Here is a 23,871-nt window from a genome sequence, read left to right as displayed (position 1 = left end):
CTCTAGGTGTTCACATGGAGTGAGAGCGCGTGCTGCTTGGCGTCTCTTATAATCCCACTGTGAAGCCCCTCTTTCAAGACCTCTTCCAACCCCAAAAGGTTGGAACTACACCCCAAAAGGCTCTATCTTCAAATATCATCCTATTGGAAGTTAGAGCTTGAACATGTGAATTTGAGGTGCTCCATAGCAACAAGTAAACCCGAGCCATTCCACTCCATCCCGTTTTATTCCACACTACTATATTCCAGTCCAAGTAAATCCATTCCCGGCCACTTCTAGCAAACTTCTCCCTGAGCTCTACCTGTGGACCCAGTTTGCCATTTTTTTGGACTCCCTCTCCCTGACCTCTTCAACCTTCCCTCTTGTGATCTGACCCTTTTGGTGACCAAGAGCAATTCCTTTACTTGTTTTCTCCCTGCTTTCCCTTCCTCTCCCCAGCTCCAGCTCCCTTGAGAATGCATGGAGGAGACTTTGTCCACCCCTGGGTTTAATCCTAAGTCTGCTTATTACTCTCCATGAGTTCTCAGAGAAGACCCTTGAGCTCCAGGAAGCCACACTCTGGCTGGGTTGATAGCCATTCAGTGACTTACTGGAGCAGGATTGCTCATGTGGCATCAGGCATGAGAGCCACGGATGACATGTGACAATCTTCGTCCAGATGATTTCTTGGTCCAGTGGGCCATGCAGCTACCAGAGATGAGACTGTTGTCTCTGAATCAGCCTGCATGAGTTTAAGCCCTATCTTTGTCCCATGGCCACAACTTTGCCCTTCTAAACCTCCAATTCTCATCTCTAGAATAGGAAGGTGGTACGAGTAGACACCTTGGGCAGTCCGAGCAATAAATGAGATAGTGTATGTGAAGATCTGGTTTGTAGTACACACTTTGTGCATTTCAGACAATATTATGATTACAAAAAAAAAAAATCTAGAGTGTGGTAGGTGACACCGTTGTGAGTGTGTTTTATACCTTGCTCACTGGGCTGGGCCTGGAGGACTCAAAGATTGAGAATGATCTCTGCCCTGGTGAGACACACTTACAGTGTCACAGGTGAGGCAGCCTTCATCAAAGAGTAGAACAGATCAGCTTGTCACGATGATATCACCTGCGGAGCAGAGATTCCTGGTGCCACGGGGATGTGTAAGGAGGGCTCTCAGGTTCCTGCCGGCAGCCTGTCAAGCAGCGTTGGATGCTGGAGATCTCAGGCTCTCCCTACTCCGCCAGCCCCATCAGGAAGGGGGAAAGGCCAGGAAGGGCTGGTTTATTTCTGAGGTCTCTGGCCAGGCTCTAGAATTCATTGCAAACCATCAAAACAAAATGCAAGGGAATGGACCCGGAGTGTCTGCATGACACAGAGCCGCGTCGTTGGAGAGTGTTTCCCAGGAGAAAATGCTACGGGGGGTGATCTTGGTTGTGCCCCGATATTCAACCCTTTCCTGACAACTACTCGCTCCCAAGACGTTAAGCATGAGCGCTAGTGAGGAACACTTTGTGGGGTGGTTATGGTAGAAAAATCCCTAATCAAAACCAATGTAAGGGCCCAAGTGTCCTCAGTGCCAGAGTTCTGAATGCTCCTTAGAAAGATGATCTATTCCCTGGAGAGAAAGGAAAGGATTAAAAATGATAACCACTTTTTAAATATATCAGCATCCTCATGTGTCGGGTGATGGTGTATTTTTTTTTTTTTATCGGCTTTTCAGCCAAAGCTTCATTTGATTTGTGCAGGGAGGTGTATAATATGGGGAGGCCAGTGAGCTGATTTTTATAGAGTCCGTTTGTAGCTTAAACAAAGATGGGGGATTTGGAGGATAAAGGCAGCCTGAAATATAGCAGATTATGCAGCTTTAGTTTTCAAAGATTTGCTAATTCCCCTCCTCCCCCTCCTGCTTGCTCTCTGGCTGAGCTGATGTATTTTATATATTTTTTTTCCTTTTTCAGTTGCCATTCAAAGAGAAAATGATAAGTTTTTAAGTGTGAATTTTTGACTGAATTTCACGTGCCCAGCTGTTACTGTGGCTGATCCTGCGTAAGCAAACATGCGTTACCCCTAAATAGTGCTTCCTTATGATAAATAATAGGATAAATAAAGGCTGAACCTATAAAGCCTCTTTTAATATGACAAGCTTAATTCACAGCGTGAGCAGAAAGGCTGGAGGGCTTGTGTTTTTGTTTTTAACGTGAAAGATGAGGTTTGCTTTGAAATCTGAAATACTCTGAAACCCTTGAGTGTTCCGTGCAGCGAAGACTTGCTTCCCGTGCGATGGGGGATGTTTGGTGTCCATATTTTCCAGGATCTGGCTGATAATGACATGGACCATCTTCCTGCATTTGCAGACCATGGATTCATACCCAAGTCTTTCCAATAAAAAAGGGATCTCATTTGATTTTCAAATGTGCCCTTGATTTCTTGACAGGGTTTAGTTATTTGCATGTGAGCTGCCAGGACCAGAGTCCAGGGAGTTTCATTCTAGAATGCCTTTATTCCTCTCTTTATTTGTTGGTGAGGTCATTATTTTCTTTCATTTAGCCACTTAACAGGTATTTCTTGTGCTTTTCTCCTATGAAAACTTGGCTCTGTTGTTGAGATGCACAAAGGTGTACACGATGGGATCCTACCCACAGGAGGAGGACACTCTAGGTTATGGTCACGTTGCAATCAGCCAGAAACCACAGCATGATAAAGAAGAGACACGTGGGCTGGGGATGTGGCTCAAGCGGTAGCGAGCTCGCCTGGCATGCGTACGGCCCGGGTTTGATCCTCAGCACCACATACCAACAAAGATGTTGTGTCCGCCGAGAACTAAAAAATAAATATTAAAAAAAATTCTCTCTCTCTCTCTCACTCTCTCTTTAAAAAAAAATATTTAAAAAAAAGAAGAGACACGTGATACGAACTATTGTGCCCTTGGATCATGAAATGAAGCTTAAATTTTAAATATAATCATCATCTATTTCAATGATATGTTCATATAGTTCCAAAATGTAGTTTTTCTTGCCTTGTTAGTTTTGGAAGACATAAAAACATTGGGAGTTACTCTTTTACCTGATACTTGTACAGTTTCATCATCTATCATCTATCATATGTTTATCCATCTCTTTTCTTTTTCTCTCTTCTCATGTAGTAAATTGTAAAGCTTCTAGATAAGCTAAACTTCTTTATGCCTCTTGAGGGAAGGTTTCCCATCCCATGAATCTTGTTGCATGAGGGATTTGCCCTGTCTCCGCCCCAAGTTTTCTGTTGCGTTTCGCATCTTACGCCATGTTTCTCCCCCTTCTCCCCACATGTCAGCCGTAGGGATTCTGTTTGACATGACTGCAGCCGTCCTAAGTTGCACCTGCCACGATCGTCCTTGAGAAACCCTGGTCGGTTTCCCCGGCATAGTTTCCCAGCAAACTAAAAGGAAACAGAACCACTAGAGAGGTACGAGGAGCTTCATAACCAGACCCTGGCACCCAGCACCATTAACTGAAGATAAGCCAGGAGCATTCTGTCTTGAATGAAGTCACTTTTGTCCTCACCATTATCCAAGCCTCTTCCATCTGACCCCAATTGCTAAGCTCCACTAGTCTCACTAATGTGCACAACCATTCTTCTGTCACCAAGTTCCCAATGAAATGTACTCTGTGATCCTGGATCTGGTGGCCACTTTCTTAGGTCTCACCACACCTTGGGGCCAGTTCTCCTATGCTGGGAATAGGTTTTTTTTTTTAGGATCACCACCCCCTCTCCTTATTCCTTTCACTAAGCATGTTCATTCTTGTGCGTAGACTTGAGGAAAAATACAATTTTCAGAAATCCATTGTTCATTTGGGCCCCCCAGGGTGAGCCTTGGCTCAGCTCTCCTAAGGACCAGACTGAAAGTCAGGGGACCTTGGCTCATTCTGTCCACAGCTGGCCCCTTGGCTTGAGCATGGTTAGAATGTAGACCTTCCTGGGCATCCATTTCTTTATCTGTAACACTTCAGGTTGGTACTGACTGACCCTCCTTTCCACATCATCCTATGATTATAGGTGCACCCATTAACTGAATAAGATCTACTTCACTTAAAAAAGGCAAAAAAAAAAGGAGACTTTACCAACCTTTGGAAATGAGAGGGTGTAAGGTGAGGACAGGCATCATGGGGGCAGATATAAGAAAAGAGGTGCCGGTCATGGAGAGGGCAAACAAATATTTCACAGTGGACGGTAAGGTAGCTCTCTTTAGAACCAAGCATGACTTATTGCATTTGAGGAATAACTCAACAGACAAGAAGGGAAAGTCCGGCATGGAGGGCCTCAGGAAGAAGTCCAAGCCTCATCCTAACTGCTGTCTCCCTCATCTCCCACTTCTTGGTGGGAGTTGTAGAAGGTACCAAGATTGGTGCCCAGGTTCCAGGGACAGAGGTCAGCTCTGGCCTTGCTTTGTGTCACCCCATACACCAGCTTGGCTTCTTTCTGCAGAATAGACCCTTCCCTGCTCTACCCATTTTGTTCTGTCTTCTAGTGTCCTGGGACTTGGCATCCTCTTTGGGTCAAAGAGTCAAGAATTGACACCCCCAACAGCATCGACCTAACTTACTAGTTCTGCTTCTAAGTTACTCTGAGAAGAAACTGATATCCTTTACCTACTCATCTTTTAAAGGCATTCTGTTGACTTCTTAACCTTTACAGTTATTTATGAAATGTTACCATTAGGTCATCTTAATTATGACACTTTTTCTAAAGCAACCTGACCCGTGTTAGTGCAAATGTCGTTAAAAAATAATTGTGTGTGCACATATAACATACATATGTAATTTCTGCATTCCAGATTTCATACTGTTAGTGTCTATTTAAAGCTTTTGAAAGAGACCCAGTTTTTCCTGGAAAATGTGTGAAAATAGATCCGGGACTGTTTTGTCATCTGCTGAGTATCTCTTTCTCGGCTTTAATTCTGACCAGTGTTCAAAGTCCCCCTAAACAGCCACTAAACAATGTTGTGGGTAATGATTCTGTTTAATTGGGAATGGCCACAGGTCAGTTCTTCCTCCCCTTTAAAGCTTTTCTGCTTGATGATATCTTGTGATTCAACTAAGGTGGTTTAAAGAGCTTTCTATGCCAGCACTTAATGTAGATGAGTATTTTCTGGCTGCTCTATACTGGGTCAGTAGTGGGCTCCATATTCTTGTTTAGATACGAACACATTCAGAGAAATTGATTCTGATATTAGTTGTTTCTCATCCTTTTTGCCTCCTGTTATTTTGCATGTACTGAAATATAAATGTATTTATTAAGCACCTGCCTAAGTCATGTGTACCTATAAATACCACTGAATTTCACCTTCACCTTAACCACAGAAGTTTGGATTTATCTTTGGCATCCTTCAGGCAAGAATCCTGGATGCAGAGAGGTTAGATCTCTGTGTTAGGCCACATAGCAGAGGACGGGTGGAGCTGAATTTCAACAGTTCCCCCCCACACACACACTTTAAACTTGACAAGTGCCCAGCTAAGCTACACACAGTATTGGTGGTATGTGAAATGTCTTTAGGTAACAATTCAATGAACAGATTTAAGTTAATAGGCAGCTATTTTAGTGCATATTAGAAAATTACTTTTTTGTTTGGAATTGAAATATTAAAAATTTTTAAATCAAAAACTTTATAAGGAAAGAAAAATATTTAAAGAAATAGTTAAAGAAAAATATCAAATAATAATTTGTTATTACTATACACACAAATCAAATTATATAGAATCTGCTCATGTGTAAATACATATGTATAAAGATATATATTCTATATACTGATGGCATGGGTGTGTGTACACACACATACACACACACACACACATACACACACACACACACACACACTAAATGAAGACTAACCTGATGATGAGAACAAGCACAGGCGATTCACCCAGAGCTTGCTTCTGCACATTGTGGCCAAGGACCCAAAGACAGGCAGAGGAGCTGAGGGCTTCCTTGTAGGAGAGGGATCTCCTAGGGGGCCCGTGTTGGAGGCTGTTGCCTGGGAAGCTAGGGGTGCTGAGTCAAAGCAGGGCGGGCTGTATGATTGGTCCTGGGCACACCTGGCATTCTGTAGTTAGCTGTAAATTGGAAGTGGAGACAAAATTTTGGGAAGCCATCAGCTGCTAATTAAGGCCTGGTTGACTTGGGCTGATTATTACAGAAGTTACTATTTGTCTTCCTGGATTGTCACTAGAGACAGCAAGCCAGCTTCCTGGAAGTCTGATTTATAGCAGGCTGGCTTCCTGTAATGTTATTATAGATCGGGGTGGGTCTCTTGGGCAGGTGACTGCAGATTGTCGGTTAGAGTTCGACTTTTATATAGGGTCTGGCTGTTGTCTGCTGGTAAGTTCAGTCTCTCTCTTGCTCCCCCCCCCACACACACATTTTATTTTACATGCTTGTATGTGTGTGTGTGTATGCTGCGACCCATGCAGCATCAACAAAGGATTCTCGAGTAGGGGCAACAGGAGATGAAGACAAACACAGAGACAAAGAAGACACAGAGATTTTTTCATGAAAAGCTGGGGCTAGGTGAAGCACTGCACCCTGGTAGAGGAACAGTGACCTAGAACTAGCTCCACAATTATGTAGGGTCTCATAATCAGGAAGTTAAACGTAGGGCCATTGTAAATTGTTCAAGGCTTATAAGTTTTCAGAGGCTTCTTTGTGCACTAAAAAATTACAGAGTTGGAAACATGTTTTGCAGCTATATATGCTTGCAGTGCTAAAAACATTCTGTTATTATCCTGCTGTACCCAGGACACCCATTGTCCTGGGATGTCTGATAACTGTTAGCATCCGAGCCGAGAGTCAAGGCTGATAACATCCTTGCCTTTGGAAAGGAATTTTTCCCAGGCTTGGCTTTGCCAGCACCACTGGATAAACTGATGACCTGGGGCTCATCCACTCTCCACACATGCATACACACATGCCATTAGTATATAGAATACACCTTTATACATATGTATCTTCACACATGTGTATTATGTGCAACTTGTATTTGTGTCTGCAGATTTCATATCCAAAAACACACACAGGTAGATAGACATTTAGATCTTTACATACTAAGGCTTACCATGACACCAGTGCACATGAGTGAATACTTAGTGGTAGCCTTAATATAAAGACCCCAGGAAGTCATCCTGCTTCTCTGCATATGCACAAGCAGTGACAAAGGAGAGTCCAAGCCATTATTTAAATTGGAGCCTCTCATTTCTGAGGCAGAGTAAACAGACCTTATTTTTTTTTTCTTTCTACCAATAACAGGTGTCACCATCTGCAAATCACACACAGTGGTGTTAGTAGGTGAAATATCTTTAAGTAACAGTTTATATCTCTGGGCTACTCTCCCTATCCCTTTAAAATAAAAGGTCCGGCCAATCCCCAAAACCAAAGGTGGAATGTTTTCTGATATGTGGATGCTGATCTATAATTGGGGTTGGGGGAGCATGGGAGAAATGGAGGAAATTTAGATAGGGTGAAGGGGAGGGAGAGGAAGGGAGGAGACATGGAGGTAAAAAAGATGGTGGAATGAGATAGACATCATTACCCTAAGTGCATGTATGAAGACATGAATGGTGTGACTCTACTTTGTGTACAACTAGAGACATGAACAATTATGCTCTATATGTGTACTATGAATTTAAATGCATTCTGCTGTCATGTAAATAAATTAAAAAAAATAAATAAAAGGTCCAACATCTATCAGTAGCTAAGTGTCCAGAATAATGTACATACACCCTAGGCAGGACTTCTTAATTGCTCACCTTCCTCTTGGGAAAACTTCTGGATGAATTATTTAATTATTCACTTATTTAATAATGCCACGGTTTACATAGGACACTGACTCACATTTGGACACCGTCTCTCCTTACCATAATTGCCAATCTGTGGGATACAGGGTCCCTGACAAGTACTGACAGGGCTCCGAAGGTATGGGTTGTAAATGTGGTCCCAGGAGAAGAGTCCTGCAGGGGAGCTGAACCTCACATAAGAGCTTTGCCGTGGCCAGACTGAGGCTTGAGTTGGGGCTGGGAAGAAGCCTCTGAGCTTAGTGCTGCCTCCACACCCCCATCAGCCTGTCAAGCACTGCTCTCTGCCAGGCCCCCTCACTGATGGGGTGCACCAGGAAGGAGTTTGAGGCCTGGAGGAGTGCCGAGGGGCACCTCGTCCAACACTGAGGTGATCCATCTCCTCTCCCATCACGTGTTCACAAACCCTTGCATCCAGTACACCCGTGTTGCAGGCATTTCTTCTTAGCTTGGCACTTTAAATACCTGAATATCTCAGCTAAGAAATGAACTTCCCATCTCCTAGTAGTTGTTTTAGCAAGTATAACAAACCCTGAGCCAGAAGTTGGTCAGAAATGAAATATGGGTTAACTTCTCATTTAATTGTTATCATTTTAAACCCCTGATAAAGTGTTTTCAGCATTTGTAAGATGAAAACCCTTGTTTGTTTTCCTCCACTCATCTGCATGGTTTATATTGGCTACACTGTGCTGGGCACTGTTCTAGGAACTGAGATATAGTAATGGGTGAGCAGATGGTAGGCACCAAGTTTACTGTGATATTGTTTGAGTGGAGGAGAAGTGTCCTATTGTCCTATTGGTAGGAAATGTTGTGGACAGAAGGACAGGGCAGGGGCAGAAGGAAGCTGGAGCTGGGGGTGTTGCTCCTTATGTAGTGGTCAGCTCAGGGCTCTCGTTCACTGGCATTTTAGTAGAGATCTAAGGAAAGCAAGTCCCATGGATTTGAGTGAAGGGAAAGAAGATGGAAAAGGAAAGAAGATGGAAAACTCAAGGTCCGGCCAGTCGGGCTGCTCAGTGTGCTGAGAATAGAAAGAAGGCCCATGTGACTCCAGAAGACCAAAGCAGGAATTGCAGTGAAAACCAGAGAAGACGGTTTTGAAGTTTAGGATGAGATGAGCTTGTGAGTTACAAGAAAAGGGAACTAAGTTATTGTGATACAGTGGTCCTCCCTTTTATGTGAGAGATCCATTCCAAAACCTCCAGTAGATACCTGAAATCATGAATAGTAGAAATTTCTATATACAAATATGGTAATACTTCAACAGTAGGTCTGACTACTGACATGGCTGCTATATGACTATCAGGCAGGTAGTGCATACAGCATGGATACAGTGAACAAACGAATGATTCTCATCCCAGGCCAGATGGAGTGGGATGGCACAAGATTTTGTCATGTTACTCCTAGTGGCATGCAATTTAAAACTTACGACCTATTTACTTCTGTAGTTTTTCATGTAATATTTTCATTCCCTGATTGAAAGTTACTGAGATAGCTGAAAGTGAGACTACAGGTTAGGGGGAACTACTGTACTGTATTATTTAACTATTATATTTTCCCCCAGTTTTGTTACAATTAGTGTCTTGTCCCTGTGCAACTTATATGCTGTTAAATGCAGTACAAATAAATAAATATAACATTTATTGAGTACTGCCCTGTTATAATCTCACTAAGATAAATAAGGCATAGCCTTAACCTTGAAGAGCTATCCATACAACAGGAAATAAAGACAAGCTAAAGGTGGTCTCAGGAAGTGTGGTGTGAACCAAAGCCAGGATTTAAACCACCACTTGCCCTGTGATATGCTGACACATAAGCTCAGGGCATACAGCAGGTGGCAATGAATCTGTGTCTGGAAGGATATTTCTTTAAATGGATACTCCTTCTGAGGCCAGCTCTTTAGATATTTTGCTGTGCATGGAACAGAGCACACATGCTGAAGAATCCTGATTTGAAGAATCCATGTGATTTGACTCTCACATTTTCTAGCTAAGAGACAGTGTAGCTTGCAGGTTAAGGCCATGGGCCGGGATCTTATTACATCCTGCTACAGGACCTCGCCCAAGGCCAGTGACTTTCTATGTCTCCCCTTTTCATCTGTAATATAAGTTTGCTAAGGTACCAGTTTACAAGGCTGTTAGAAGATCTATGAATAAAAATGCAGCATGCTTTTGGAAAGCAAGGAAGCTTTCAATGAGCATGAGGAAACTGAAGGCCAGAGAAGCGATTTTGCCTACATGTCATAGGTAATTGTCAACAGACTTGGACTAGAACCCAACAGTTCTTAACCCAACAGTCTCTCCTGGACACGGCATCTCATTCTGTTTTGAACTAATTTACTATATTTTAATTTTTTTTACTTAAACAAAAATGAAGTTGGAACTTCTTCTCACTTTGCTGAGCCATGGTCCGTGGCTTGGGGAATGAATGCATTTGATTCCTTCTTATCCCTAGTTCCCTGAAAGTCCTGGGAGCTTCTCACAAAGGCTACTGTCCTTTTCCTCACTAGTCTTTTTACTTAAACTCTCTGGATACCAACTGGCCTGCAGCCCAACCCTATCCACATGTAACTGGATGGTTTCAGATTCTAGTTGAGACTGGAGCCTTCTACTGTGGGTGGGTTTGGTGTGAACTCCTTTGATGAAACAAAGAACTTTTCATCTGTTAACAAAGCAATCAGCTTCACACTTTAGGTTTGCTAATCCCTGTTACATGGGATTATTTGTGTGCCATAATTTTTCTCTTTTCTTAGCCTCAAGTTTTCGGTTGGATGGACTGCGATTTAAAGTCCAAGGAAAATCAAATAGGAAAAATGCTGCTAATTCTTATTGACTCAGTTTTAATTAAAAATTCTAATAAATTTAACAAAGAAGTTTAAAAAAGAAATGGTCAAAAATTCTATTTACGAAATACATACATTTTCAGCCAAGAATTATCACTTGTTTACAGAGGAGGTGAGGTACGGCTTGGAATTTAAAGGCCAAAGACAAAATCTGCTGGCCCTTATCTGCTTCTTTAGATTATTTGTCTATGTGCTCCAACTGTCAGTGTGGATAATTGAGAATTGACTCTGATTTAACTTGTGCTTATTGTATACCTGTGTATATACATCTACATAGTATACCTCGTAGGAGGCCACAAAAGAAAAGAAGGTTCATTGACTTATCTCTCATTTTGAAAAAAAAAAATCCAAGTATTAACATACTCAGTCATTTGAGGACAATCTTATCAGCAATTTAAAAATATAATGGAGACTATGTAAATTGCAAGAGAACATAGTTTTGGAATAAGGGATCTTAGGGTTTGTCAACTTCAGCTTACATCCAACGCTGAATTCTTCCCTGTCAAATAACTTGAACTTGGGCTTGCATTCCTTGACAGATGGAGAGCTTTCCATCTCTTGGATCATCCCAGTCTATCTTTAGATCACTCTTGTGCTTACAGAATTCTTCCTTGTTTGGGAAGAATCTTATCTCTTTATAGACTATACCCACTGAATAAGATAATAACTTGAAAGAGCTTTGTCCTTGCTGAAACAGGTAACTCCTTAGTAAATTTTAATTATTAGCATTATTATTACTTATGAGGAAGAGCACAAGAAAGATAGCATAAATATAAGAATGTCCATATTACTTATTCATTGTGCATGTGGTTAAAGCTGCTTCATTAAGTTTGCGGGACCTTACAGAGTCAAGGCCCACTTCATCTAAATGAGTTACAATCCTTCACACAGCTCTTCTATGTGAGGGTTTGGCATGAGTCTCTAAGGTAGAGAAGAAGTACTCAATGATTCCCAAATTGGAGACCATGCCCTGGTAGGGAAAGAAAAGCAGGATCTTGTCTCACTCATCCAAGTGTCATGGCTGACATTTTTCTCACAAAAGGCAGGCTAACAAGAGAAAGCATAACAAAATTAGGTAATCAAAGTTGTATGTGACATGGAACTCTTCAGAAATAAAGACCTCAAATCTCAGGGAAAACTATTCTTCTGTTTAGATTTGATGAAGAATAGTCAGCCATGTAGAAATGTGGTTGGACACAAAGGGTATGCTCAGACGGTGAGGAGGGGAAACATCAAGGCTGTCTATTCACACTCTTCTTAGCCTCTCTGTGCAGATATCCTCCTGGGTATGGGTCAGGATCCCTCAGGAACTGGGATCTAATGACACCCTAACAGACAAGGTAGATCAGAGAAATTCTTTATGGCCAGCCCCTACACAGAAAGACAGGGGAAGGTTAAGGTAATATTTCTAGGTTTTGTGGCTGGCTTTGAGGGATGGGGTTGTAGTTCTATGCTGAGCCTTAGGGAAGAGGAATTCTGGTTTCTATGACTTGCCTGGATGGAGAAAGGGGAGTAGGAGACAGGAGGGCAGAAGGTCAGAGAGGCTGCTTCTGAGGCCTTCCAATTCCCTGGGTTCAATGTGCTCAGCATGCCAGTCACACTTTGGGGTATCATATTCTGCCACTATAGCCTCCCTCCCCTGGTTTTGGAGGAAGATCTCAAGGGATGAAGATATTCCAGATTTACTGTGAGAAATGATAGAGCAGTCCTCAATTCAGTGACTGCACCCGTGCAGGATGGTGGCCTCAGTGTGCAGATCTGAAGGTAAATTGCAGTAAAAGTCATAATATTGTTTAGGTGAAAGTCACTAAAAATCCAGACATGGTGTCATCTTCAAAAATTCTTTGAAACAATTTTCATTTTTCTATTTTATTGCCTTAGATTCAGTATATTAAAAGGATTAAAGAATATATGTCCACACATATAGCTATGTACAAATCATATGTTACATATATATGCAAATATATACTACCATCCTTTCTCTTCTGGGTGGAAACTGTGTCGTATTTGCCTATTTTCCATTGCAGCTGGTACCATGCCCAGCACTCAGTAGAGGCTGAATAAATTATTCTGTGGTAGGTCCATGAATATGCAACTATGCCAACACTTCGCCTCTCACCAATAAAACTCATCTTTATTTGCATTTTTAACTTACATGGGTATCTTTTATTAGTCTTCCCCTGGGTTCCATATTTTGAAAGATTTTTGTCTACCAAACTACATTTATTACATAACAATTAACTCGTTTTCCCATTGTTTGCTATTGAACTTTTGAATGCAGGATGCAGGCATATTTCTCATGCTGGTTTTCCAGAATTCCTGCCTGTAGCAAAGAAACTTGATACTTTAGTTAACTGTGGCAGCCAAATTTGGAGGGTGGGAATGGTGATTTTAGGAGGTCCATGCCTGGAGCATAAAGGCACAAGGGGAGTCACTGACATGGTAATCTGAGCATTAACAAGCAACACAGTCAATCCAGGCAAGGGAGAGGTCCTTATCAAGTAAAAGATTTGCAAAGAATAAAACACAATGGCTAACAAATGTAAAAAGATCATATGGATCCATTGTTCACTCATAGGACTATGGGTAGATAAGTGCTGATGGATTGAGAAATACAGAGACTTTTTGATATGATCATTAAGATTCTTAAAGTGTTAATCATAGTTTGGGATCATTTTTCTTCCTCTGGGAAAACTATGCAGCCGCTAGAAGCAAGTCCGAGCCTAATGGCTAACCCACACCTTCTCTGGAGCGCATCTGATGTGTGATGGGGAGCAGACAGCTATCCTGAGTGCCAAGGTAACAATCCAGTTGTCTCCAGCAAATGCCTAGTTCACCCGGACTACTTCTTCTGGCTTGAGGAATAGCCATAATGATTGTTTCTTCTGCTAATTCATCGCTTGCTCATTTATTTCTAGTGCCAGTAGACAGAGATTGGAAATACAGAGAAAAATGAATCTACTCTTCATCACTATCATTATAATTAGCCACCAGATATGGCAAAAAGTAAAGAAACTCAAGGTACTATGGGCTGGTCATATCATTTGGTTTTCTTTTTTCCCATCCTAACAAAACCATCTATTATTTTGAATGAATGATTGAGAAGGATCTAGTATTTAATTGTCTATTTAAAACCTTATCTGCATATCATTTAAAATTTATCTTCAAATGAATTTAAACTAAATATCTCTTTAAATTTAGCTTCCTTCTAAGCCATCATGTCCATAAAACCATGGCTGTGTTAGAATCATGGCCATTAAAATAAACAAATGAATATTAAAATTTAGCCTAAGTAGTTTCTTTAACCGTAATAGGTTACCTTGTATACCACAATGGCATAAGTACCACACCCACTGTGTAAAACCCTGTTTTATGGGATGGAATGGAGAGGCAGGGGGGATTAAATCCATGTTCTGAGAGATTCCAGGGCATGGGGTATGTGAGAAGGAATCCAAGAAGGCAGTTTTTCCAATTCTGTAATTTGAAGTGCACACAGGAGTATAGTTGAGAAAAAAAAAAAAAAGTTCAATGCTAACCTCCAAATTCTAGATTTAAAAACCATTGATCATTGGTGGCAAAGTTTATTTAAGTCCCAAAGGTTTTATATATGGAAACAGTGCTACTTCTGATGTCACCAAGTCCCCATTTCATAGCTAACTCCTACACCACAGCCTGGCATGCTGAAGGTTCCACAGACTCCTTCTTCAGCCTCAAATTACACATTTCTCTAAATAAATCTCTACTCTATCCTCAATATTCTGTTTAGTATCCCATAAGTGCAGGGTTTTAGTCTGATCTTGGTTCACTGTATTCCCCGCTCTCCTCCCTGAGTTTGCTGGCCCGCAGTTCACCACTCCTGTGTGTGGGGACCATCCATGGAACATTATCACAAGATTCCCTGGTCCACATTCTTCTTTGGAGGCTTGTCGTCCCAGACATTCACTGCATATTTAAAGGGTTTATTCCTCCTCCTTTCTATAGGGAAAAAGATAAAATCAATCCTCTGTGATTGTTAATTATTAATCTCAAGGAAGTTACACTGTGTGAACTTTTCTCAAAAAGATAAACTTTTCAGCACTTCAACAGGTGGACTATGTGATGCCTAAAAAGTTCCTGGGAAAAAAAAATCTATGTTCAGAAATTATGTTAGTTTATTGTTAGGAGCTGCTTCTGAAACCAGAGACCCAGAGACCCAGAGACCAAAGACCCTGCCTTAAATGAAGAGGTTTGTGACTGGACATCATACCTGCCAATCAGTCTGCCTAGAGGAGGTTATAAAAAAGGTGCAGAGCTGCATTACCCAGCCTCCTTCCATGTTGCTTGTGGCAAACTCCTACTTGTGCTTTAAACTTAAGTGATTGTCTCATGCCTTCATTAAAAAAATAAAATCAAATTGAGGGGATTCACCTACTATGAGAAATAGACAGCAAGAATGCAAATAAAAAGGAGAGATTTTTCAAGCAGATGGCTAAGACCTCTTGGTAATATGTGAAAGTCACCTAATATTTTCACTTACTTTTTATTTTTGATAGTTTTATAAATATATGAAAAATGGATAGAAGAAAAACTGGCCATATATTGCTGATTCTTTGTGTCTTGAGTTTCTGTCTTTTTGCTAGCTTTAATCAAACCCCAAATCAGGCCTGACTTAGACAACAGCCACTTCTGATTTTGTCCAGGACCTATTAAGAGCATTGTTGACATCTGCACCCCAGTGGTCAGCACAGAACCTGAGGCACTTTAGAAATTTATTCATTCAACAAGTATGTGTTGAGCATCTACTGTGTCCTTTGTGAATGAAGGAATGATTGAAATCTGACGGCACCTATAATCTGCATAATATTGGCACTTTGTGTAATTACCTGTGGGATAGGGGCACTCTGCCTGCCTGGCTTAATAGCTGGGTAATATGGGCCAGTTTGTCAAACTCCTAGTTTCCTTATTTATAAATAGTAAACTAAATTTCTTACCACACAGGATTGATTCTTTGTGTTTTAAATTTGTGATGATACCGGTGAAGCACTTAGACGCAAACTGGCAACATATTAAATCTCACTAAATGTTAGCAGTTAGCAGGTTGATTATATCCCCCTTGAAGGATATACCCAAGTCCCCAGTACCTGTGACCTCATGTGGAAAAAGTCTTAGAGATGTGGTTATTTCAAAGATCTCAAGATGAGCTCATCCTAGATTTAAGGTGGACCCTAAATCTGGTGAGTTATATCTCTGTAAGAGAAAGAAGGGGCTTTAGACACAAGAGGAAAGCCACCGGAAGGTGTCACAGTAAGTACCAACTGGCAAAGGAACACCCCGGCAGCCTCAAGGTGCTAGGAGGGAGGACGGGACAAGTTCTCTCAGAACTTCCAAAGGGCCCATCTGGCTGGTTCATTTTAGAGAGAAGAGTACAGCTGAAGACTTTTTAAGCTAGAAAGTCCTGGAAGTCATCCTCTCCCAGGTTCTCATTTTCTGCCTGGAGCGGTGAGGGAGCTTGCCAAAGCCACACAGAGAGCTGGCATGACAGTACAGGACCTCAAGTGCAAAGAAGGCCTCCAGAGGACCACCTGGCCTTTCCCGGACACTGCCTGCAGCAGGCCCCCGTGCCCAGAACTGAGCCTGGTCAGAGTGGCCGAGGCCAGCTGGCTGAGTTTTCCCGTAGCCTCCTGCCTGAGCTGAGCAGGGGTGTGTCGCCCCCCCCCCCTTCATGTCCTGCACAAGTAAAATTCCTGCTGAAGAAACACAGCCAGGAAGCACCTCCTACCTCCAAAGTCATCCTCTAGGCAAAATGGTTCCCTGGTTGAAATAACAAAGAAAAACCAGGTTTTCTCCTGACGGACTTCTTAGCATGAACTGCTCCTTTGGTGACTTTCTGTTTCCTGCCCAGAGGAAGCTGGTTTGTACCTGGCAACTTGTCCGTGGCCATCTCCAGCTGCTTGTCAGAAGAAAAGTGTTAGTTGCCCTTTAAATACCTCCTCATTAGGGAGTTGGGCCCCAGGACTCTTTCTTTATCTGGCACCCTCTTTGACCTACCGGGCAGCTCTTCTGATGGCCTCAGGCAGGAATGATCAATCTACCAATAGACCTTGGTGCAGAAGCCACAGACTCCTCCAGGGGCCTCTAGCCCTGCCAGGCTAACAAGTGGCTTTGCCAGTTATTACTTACTGTGACACCTTCAGAAAGTTTCTGAACCTCTGTGTTCCACACTAGAGTTTTCTCATATGTAAAAGCTAGACAGTAATTGCCCCAATCTAATAGGCTTTTATGAAAACCTTACAATGGTTCCTAATAGGAATGCAACCACGTCCGGGTGCGTAGTAGTTGATCAGTTAACACGTGTGATCTCCATTGTCTTTGCTTATAACCCCAGAGTCCCTTTCGTCCCCACCTCAGATCATTTTGGTTCCCAAGTTCTGCTAATGTCAATTTCTTATTGTTGGTTCACGTCATTTTCTTCCATTCCTCAGACATTCTTGAAAAAAAAAATAGATTTACTGTTTATTTTATGAATATCATAAAATTGTGCTTAAATAAATCCAGTGATTTTTGATGTATTTATAGACTCGGGTCATCAGCATTACCATTTTACAGCATTTCTACCACTGCAGTAAGGTCCCCAGGGCCCTTTTGTGTCTCTACCCCCAGACAAACACTAATGTAGTTTCTGTGTTTTTTTTCCTGGACATTTTCTGCAAATGGAATCACATACTGTTTGACTTCTTTCACTTAGTTAATATGTTTGTGATTCATCCATGCTCTCATGGTGGCTAAACCTCACCCTTTTCTATGGCCCGATGATGTTTTGTTACACACCACGGTTGGTCGTTCATGCGCAGTTATGGACACTTGGGACGTTTCCACTTTTTGGCAATTATGAATAATGCTGCTGTGAACATTCATGCCCATGTCTTTGTATAGAAATATGTTTTTAATTTTCTTGAACAGATATCTAACTGTAAAATCACTGGGCCATATGAGAGTTTTATGCTTAATATCTTCCAAACTATTTTCCAAAACATCATCATCTTTTGCGTTACCCCCCTCAATTTTTCCACATTTTCGATCATTTTGATTAGTCGTCCCTTATGGGTAAGAAGAGGCCTCTCACTGTGGTTTTGATTTGTGTTCCCTAATGACAAATAATGTTGAATGTTAATTCAACATTATTGAATGTAGATATAATTTTTTCATGTACTTTTGAACCACTCACATATCTTCATTGCAGAAATGTATACTCAGTCTTTTGCCCATTTTCAAATTGGGCTATTTTTCTTTTTGTTGTTGAGTTGGAAGAGCTCTTTACATATTCTGGATACTAGTCCCTTATCAGATCTATGATTTTAAAACATTTTCTGTGGGTGGTTATTTTACTTTCTTAATAATTCTTTTTAATATTTTTAGTTTTTAGTTATAGATGAACACATATCTTTATTTAAATTTTGATGAGGTCCAAATTATTAACCTTTTCTCTTTCATGGACTGTATTTTAGTGTTGTATCTGTGAAACTTTTGCCTAAGCCAAGGTCTGTGCTATCTTCTGAAAATTTTATGTTCTAACTCCAACACTTATGTATATGATTCATTTTGAATTTATTATTAGGTTTGGTGTGAGACTGGGGTACAAATTCATTCTTTTGTATGAAGATATCAAGCTAGCCCAGCACCATGGTTAAAAAGATTCTTCATTCTTTACTGACTTGTCTCAGCACCTTTGTCTAAAATCAATTGACTATAAATGAAAGTGCTTATTTCTGTACTCTCAATTCTGTTCCACTGATCTGTCCATCTATCTTCATGTTGGGACTATGCTACCTTTTATTACTGTAGTTTTGTAGTAATTTTTAAGACCAGCTCATTTTTTTTGGTTTTTGGATTGCTACGTCATTCTCCTAATTGGTCCCCCACCTCCACCCTTTGACTTCTGCAGTCCATTCTCTAAGCTGCAACTAGAAAGATCTTTTAGCACCCGGATCACTCTTGCTATCCCAGGGTAAAGCCTGTGATTTGCCTCAGTTTTAATAAGTCTAAATTCTACCTTGCTGACATTGCCCCCTCTAAGCTATTTATCCTCATTCCCCCCACCCTCTCCACACTACCTCATTCACTCCAGCGTGACTCTGCTATTCCAGGTGCACAAGGGACCATAGACTCCAACAGCTTCAGACACCAGATCACAGCACACTGGCCTGAAGCAGGAGCAATGCGGGGCACAGCATGCAAATTCATCCACCCCGTTGAACAAGACCTGAGCATATGGTCATGGCCAGTTTGTGTTTTGAACTGGGTGCTTCCTACCAGAAATTTTCTTGCTGACAAAATCCTGCCCTGTTACCATGTGCTTAAGGTTTACTAAAAATATCTTTATCCATATTTCATGGTTATTCATCCTTTAGATTTTAAGAACTTCAGTATTGTTCTTCAAGATGCCCGGTGCTCAATAGCATCATTGAATGAATGCATGAATGTATAAACGTGTGTAAATTTCAGAAAGTGTCTTGGTTAAATCTTGGTTAAATGACAGATACACTATGGATTTTCTAGAGTCTGAATCCATTGATGATTGTAATAAAATTGTTTCCAGTCAAAATAGCAACGCGGCCAGAGACACTTGCCCCTTGGATCTTTCTTGAGCTCACCTTTGCATCTTCCTTTGTTGACAACATATTATTGGGAGTTGATTCTGGGTCTAGAAATCAAAAGAGTTGAAGAAGTAAGCAAAGTGAATTCTTGAAGTACTGATAAAGCTTGTTGCCTATTACTTAAAGATAATTTGCTGAGTCTTATGCCTCTATGCAAATCAAATTCATCTTTGGAGATAAACTCTATAAATTTTTTTTTTCTTAAGTAAAACTTCCAGTTGACTGCTACAGGGTGGCTTCCTTAGGTGCTTTCCCCTTTGAGAATTGATTTTGTTTCATCTCAATAACTATTATATTTGTCTTTGATGCCACCTTTTGGGGTCCTGCTCACAAAATATGCAAGTCCAGATTCTTCAGGAAGCCTGGATTCTCTGGCAAACCTCAGGATTTTTCACATGATTTATGCCACTGACAAGGATACCTCCAGGAAAATAATTTAACCATCAGATGCCGGACTCTGAAAGCCACTAGTCTCCACTTTTTAAAGCTATTGGTTGATTTTACTGTCAAACAAGTTATTCTTCCTGTGTTTTCCAGCCTTTGAATAATTATAGCCATCCTTTTTCTTCCTTACAGGCTAGTAGAAAACAAATTATCTCACTCCACCCTGCTCTCCTCGGCTTGCTTGGCTGGTTTGGGGAATATTTTGAGTTAAATTCCTAAAGGCAGAAGTATTTTTAGCTGCTTTCCTCCCCACCCCATCGCTCTCTATCTTAAACTCTCTGCTTAAAAAAAAAAAAAAAAAGAAAAAGAAAAAAAAATAGATGCCAATGGATTCACGCTACATATTATTAAGAATTTAAGAGTGGTTTTGAACGCCTAATCTCTAATGACCCGTCTTGCTTTTTCCTGAATATGTTGGTAGATCAGGGTCACAGAGCCAAAGATCTCCAAGGGAGCACGGATGTATGAGATTGGAGACTCGGCGGATGGGAGAATTCATGCCCTACTGGAGTGGGTGCACCCACAGAGCTCCCGATGATAGGCCCACTGGCATGATTCCACCTACACTCTTTGGAGAGCCTCTGATATTTCAAGGAAACATGGAAGTCAACATTTTTTTTTTTTTAGCATATAATTTCTTTTGTTGGTAAAAAAATTCAAACTTTAGAAAAACAACGTGTAGATCAAAGGAACCACTCCTGTCAGCCACCAGCTGGTGTATTCTTGTACAGCAGGTCCTTACCATAAAAATGTCTTGTGAGTCAGAGTTTATTTTAGCTCATTCATCTAATATATTCAGTGAATATTAATTGAGACCCTTTTAGTGTTAAGCTGCGTGTTAACTAATGGGGACAGTAGGCTGGCCAAGATAGCTCTTGTTATGTTTTGAGTATTCGTCCCCTCCAAATTGCACGTTGAAATTTAATTATCATGGTAACAGTATTAAGAAGTGTGATCTTTAAGAGGTGATTAGGCCGAGAAGGCACAGCCATCCGTGGTGGGACTGGTGCTGTTAACAAAGGTGAGTTCAAGCCCTTCCTGTCTTCTCTCATGGTCTTGTCTGTCACCCTGTGATGACGCAGCAGCAGAAAGGCCTTTTCGGATGTTGACACCTTGATCTTGGACCTTCTATACTTCAGAACTGTGATCCAGTCCATTTCTGCATATTGTAGGTTACCCATCTCTGATAGTCTGTGATAGCAGCACAAAGCAGACTAAGATCCTATGAACTCGTGGCATTGACAACCTGAGTTAGGTGTTTGGACTTGAGGACTCTTGGTTACGATCCATTGGTTACGATAAATGATAGGTTGCGTTTCCCATTGGGTCTTGAAGTAAGTGGGTTTGCCAAGTTTGAACACCTCCCTGCATATTAGATCCTCAAGAACTAATTTGTTTGCTCATTCTTTTATTCAAACAACATCTACCTTACTTGAATATGTTATGATTCTTAACTTAGCTCATTAATTTGCTCATTTTCCTTGCCGGGGAATAGTTCTTTTTGTTGGGCAGCTATTCTGAGCGAGGTAATCTGGTGATGGCAAAAGAGGCAGTTTCCATATCGTGGAGCACGTGGTACAGGGAAGAGCTGCCCAGGACTCAGATCCCAACTGTGGGAACAGAGAAGGCATTGGACAGCTCTCACCTCCCAAGACTTCAAGGCACCAGGGGAGGAGGTGGTGGCTTGCAGGTGAGGACGTGGAGAATGAGGAGCAAGTTATTGCTGTCCCCTTTTCCCTTTTAGTAGAAGCTGAGCAGTGATCTACTCAACCCTCCCACTGAAGAGAAAAGCAGATATGTGGGGTGGGGAGGGGAGCATGAGAGAGGTCCTGTGTTCGTATAGGTCTCTGTGCTACCGTTAAGACAGTATGTCTGCCACATTATTCTATCTACTTGTCTTTCCCATTGACTCTTAAGTTTTGTGACATTGGTGCATTTCCTGCCTCATCCTAAGAATGTATCCCCAGCATCAGGCCCAGAGGCTGGTCCCTACTAAGTGCCCAGGAGAGGATGCTCACTGCAGGAAAGGACTTTCTCTGGGGCTCTGTTTGCAGAGGAAGGGGGTAGGTGGTGGGTGAATTCCCACAGGAGCCAGGAAGTGGGGAGGAGGGAGGCAGGTTGGTGAGTAGGGAGAGGACGTGTCTGGGGGCACACTCTAAGTGGCCAGTGGAGGGGCTGCAGATGGAGGAAGGAGGTGGGTAATGAGGTAGATGTGAGCCAGGACCTGGGATGGGCTGACCATCCATTGGGGAATAAAAAGACCTTCCTTTCACCATAGGTGTAAGTCCAGGATTCCTGTGGTCAGCTGCTCAGCGAGCAATGCGCTAGCACCAAGAAAGCCGCGTTAAAAAGAACAGTTTCTAAATTAGATAAAACTCACTTTGCTAAGAACAAATGTTACCAGAGCCATTCAAGGTCACCGCGTGTCAGTTTGAACACTGGAAATGGCTCATTTGAAGTGCACACGCAAATCGCTGCCGTTCTGCATTATCTAAGTTTGCACGTCGAGTTCCCCGCGTCCCAGCCGTGAGTTGTGGGGGCCTCTACCAAAGGTCAGTGTATAATGATACGACATCTTTCCTGATGACATTTTTCATGATGTATTTTTCTACTCAAGATTTCTGAAAATCAATCACCTAGTTTTTCAATTTTTTTTTTTTTTTTTTTTTTTTAGTTAAGGCTGAGCAGCTGGATGTTGGAATTTGCCATCAAACTGCTCACCCATTCCTAACCTTTAAATGTTTGGAGATGAAAACAAAAAAAGACCTGTGTAAAATAATTTAGTAACCCACAGAATTCATTTAGTTTAATTTATGCTAATCATGGCGTATGGGTGTACTGGCAGATAAAAATAAAGCCGGTAGAGAAGATTGCATTGAATAAACTGCAACAATTAACCCTCGAAATTATCACGTGAAATGATTTTAGCTTGCTACTGAAAATAACAGGCCCAACCAATTGTCTTAACTAGTGATGATTAAAAAGCTGATTAAATTCCGGGATTTATTTTACGTTACTCCCACATCTATTTGGTCATTTTGTATAATATATTAATTATAGGGGTTTTTCCTTCCCTGAAATGTTTGAGCACAATGTCAGAATAGTGATTCCTTATTATGCTCAGTGATCTACCAAATGTATATAATGGAAAATTAGTGTCTTTCATGTGTCTAGTGTTAAGGTGAAGTTCTCAGGGTAAAGTGACCCAAAGCATCGTCTTTCTGGGTGGTGAAATAATTCATGAATCACCAAATTTGTTCTTGTTTCATTCATTCCCAGACTTTTGTACGTAATTCTGTCCCCGAATTAAGTACAATTTTATTATGGAGAGCAAATAAATTGAAACTGTAGTCTCTGCCCCACTCTTATCTGTCTGTCAAAGTGAAAATAATCATTTGCTCAAGGATCTGAGTTCTTGAGAAGGAAGAATTCTGGCCAGTAGAGGTGGACAGGGCGTTGTTTTCAAACCCTGTGTGTAGCAATGGTAAACTGCTTCCTGAGCGAGGGATTCCTATCATCCTCCCTGCTATGATGATATAGCCTGGATCTGGAACATTCTCCAAGGGCTCAGGGCTGAAGTCTTGGTCCCCAGCTGGTGGTGCTGTTGGGAGGTGGAGGACCTTCTGGAGGCAGGGGCTAGATGAAAGGCACACTGGGGGTGTGCCTTTGGAGGGTATGTTTGTCCTGAACCCTTCCTGTCTTGCTCCTTGCTTCCCTGATGTCAGAGGAGAGCCACTTTGCTCTTCCATGCATTCTAGCCGTGATGTTTGCCCTGCCACAGGCCCAAAGCAATAGGCCAAGTGACCATGGACCAAAACTTCTGAAACCATTACCCAAAATAACTCTTTTCTTCTTTCAAGTTGTTTTCTCTGGTTCTTTGTCATAGCAATTGAAAGCTAACACTCATGAGGTCTCAGAGGAGACCTGTAGTAGTTTTTATTTTTCTTCATTATTCCTTCAGCTATCTCCTACTCATCATTTCAAACCTGCTCAAAGTTGTCTTTCCTGATTTTACCGTGATCTGAATCAGTTACTCCTTTCATGTCCCCATACAAACAGGCTCTCTCTTCCTGTTCCAACAGTAAACCATGGCATGAATGACTTAAGACTGAGAACCACAATCTCACTCTCCAAATGTGTTAGTCCATTCAGATAC

General features: G+C 41.6%; 1 protein-coding gene across 10 annotated transcripts in view; it reads left to right on the top strand.

Annotated features, from left to right (window-relative positions):
- Ldb2 (LIM domain binding 2) overlaps nt 1-23,871 on the top strand; it is a 339,478-nt gene that overhangs the window by 151,537 nt on the left and 164,070 nt on the right. The window lies entirely within an intron of this gene.

The sequence above is a fragment of the Ictidomys tridecemlineatus genome, chromosome 9 (assembly GCF_052094955.1).
Source record: "Ictidomys tridecemlineatus isolate mIctTri1 chromosome 9, mIctTri1.hap1, whole genome shotgun sequence".
In the NCBI taxonomy this organism is placed as follows: Eukaryota; Metazoa; Chordata; class Mammalia; order Rodentia; family Sciuridae; genus Ictidomys; species Ictidomys tridecemlineatus.
The sequence above is the reverse complement of the archived record's forward strand: the minus strand, read 5'-3'. Positions and strand labels throughout refer to the sequence as shown.